Source organism: Mustela lutreola, chromosome 2 (assembly GCF_030435805.1).
Source record: "Mustela lutreola isolate mMusLut2 chromosome 2, mMusLut2.pri, whole genome shotgun sequence".
NCBI lineage: Eukaryota > Metazoa > Chordata > Mammalia > Carnivora > Mustelidae > Mustela > Mustela lutreola.
Genome location: NC_081291.1, coordinates 209,363,076 through 209,365,418, shown reverse-complemented (window position 1 = coordinate 209,365,418; position 2,343 = coordinate 209,363,076). Strand labels below are relative to the sequence as shown.

Genomic DNA, 2,343 nt, shown 5'->3' with positions numbered 1-2,343 from the left:
TAACAAAAGATTATATATTCACCTCTAGTCTTTTTGTACGTTAATGTAGAACTTTAAAACAAAATTAACAATGCAAAGTGTGTGCACATATCTCTTTCTCATTTCATATTTTAGAGCAGCCATTTCTTTAGGACATTTATTGTGTGAAAACATGATCTTCAGTTGATTGCTTCACAATCCAATTAGAGCTATGCCATAGTTTACGTCCAACTGTTGTATACTCAGATTGTTCGGAAGACTTACTATTTTAACTAATGGTACCTTTCCTTATACACAATTCTTTGTATCTCTGATAATTTTTTAAAGATAAATTCTTAGGAGTAGAGTAACCAGCATAAAGGGTATAATATTTTTAAGCCTCCTGATACAAACTGCCCTTCCAAAAAAACTGTACAAATTTACAGTAACACCAATAAATAGCCCAAGAATTCCCATTCTTCCTCGTATTTCTTTGGGTAACATAGGAAACTGGATGTTACCTCCCACCCTTTATTATTACAAATTTACTGGGGGAGGGGTAAATGGGGTCTTATCTTTTTTTTCCTGAAGCGTCAGATTTTTTCCACATTTACGGTCATTTTCTGAAGCAATCTAAGCCTTCTAGAAGGCATCTCTGATTCATGCATGTCTTCTTGTCTTATCATGTTCTTCCTTAGCAGGCAAGGGCATGAGGGCTACAAGTCTTTTCCATGTTTTTTCCAAGTTAAGCCAAAATTTCTCAAACGACTGGAATTAGGAAGTCTTCTTGTCTCCTAGGCAGCCATGCTAGTTTAATATCTTGGTAATAAAACAGAAAACTGGGTCCTATTCTTCAGGTTATGGAGGGTTTCTGACCATTCCATGGACTCATCTGAGGTATGGTCATGAGGAGTAGACTTTTGGCTTTATTGGCATTTTCTTTCAGGGTCTTTAGGACCCAGCTCACCAAAATCGCTTCCTCATGCTCTTTCCAGCAGTCCTAATCTGTTGCCATGGCAATACTTGCGTAGCAAATCCCAGCCTCTTTAGCTACAGCCACCTCTGGAACTGTGGTTGTGTTGACAACATCTGCCCCCCAGGTGCGGAACATGATGCTTTCTGCCGGGGAACTAAAATGAGGTCCCTTGATTGTGACCATTGTCCCTTTTGAGTGACACCGGAGTCCTAACTTTTTAGCCATCTCTTTGAGGAGCTCTCTCATTTGGGGGCAGAATGGCTATGGGAATATGGCACACTCCTCTGGTACTGGAATGAGTTCCATCATAGAAGGTCTGAGGCCTTCTAGTGATCCTGTTGATTAACTGATCAATAGTGACGATATTGCTGGGCTGAATCTCTTCCCTCAGGAGCTGCAAGCTGGGGTCACTATGACGTGTGTACAGCCCTTGCCCTTCAGAGACCAGATATTCGCCTGGTAGTTGACTTTTGAAGGCATGATAGTATGCTGTCTCCCATGCCTTGCAAGGAGGACACAATAGACATTCCTGATCTTCCCCCAAATTAAGGCATTGGAAGGCTTGCCAAATGGAGTATCCATATATTTTTCAGTTCTTCCTTCTAAGATTTCTGGATCATCCCGGCCTGTTCCACCAATTATTTCACTCTTCACTGCTGTGGAGGTGGTACCTGAGGCCATGTCCATGTGGGGTGGTGGCTGCGGCGGTGGATTCGTGGGGCCTAGCCGCAGAGGTGGTTGGAGTGGCAGCGCGGGACTTCCCATTTCTTGATACAAGAAATTTCTCGGTACAAGGAAAGGTGTTGACTTAGTGGTAAACAGTTATGGCTAAAGTTGGAGTCAGGTAGAGAACAAACCCACTACTTGTTAGAATTGATTCAACATATTTTAAGCCTCATAGAGTTGTTCAGTCTCATCTTCCCCCTTCCACCTTCCCAGTAATCCGGTAATTAATCAAAACTTCAAAGGAATATCTGGCCCATAGAGTTGAGGCCTTTTATGGCCACTCAATTAAAAAAATTTTAATCTCCCTCCTCTTCACTCTACTCTCAGCCCCTTCCAGATGACAGTTTAAGGATATCCTCTTTTTGACTAATTTTCTTCCTTAGAACTAACTTATCCTATGTGATATGCCATAGAGTTCACCATATATATACACATATATGTATATATACATATATATGTATATACATACACACATGTATACAAACACACATATATATGTATCTTATTTCTTTCTTTGTTGACTATCCTCATCACTAGTATGTGAACTCCATGAAGTGAGGGATTTTTGTTTGTTTTGTCACTGTCTTATTGAAACTTCACTTACAACAGTACCTACCACATAGTAGGCATTCAAACAGTCACTGTCTTGTTAGAACAGTGCCTATCACATAATAGGCATTCAA

General features: G+C 40.5%; 1 pseudogene; it reads right to left on the bottom strand.

Annotated features, from left to right (window-relative positions):
• Nucleotides 1–694: 694 nt before the first annotated feature.
• On the bottom strand, nucleotides 695–1,615 carry LOC131825978 (S-methyl-5'-thioadenosine phosphorylase-like; annotated as a pseudogene).
• Between the last annotated feature and the right edge of the window lie 728 nt (nucleotides 1,616–2,343).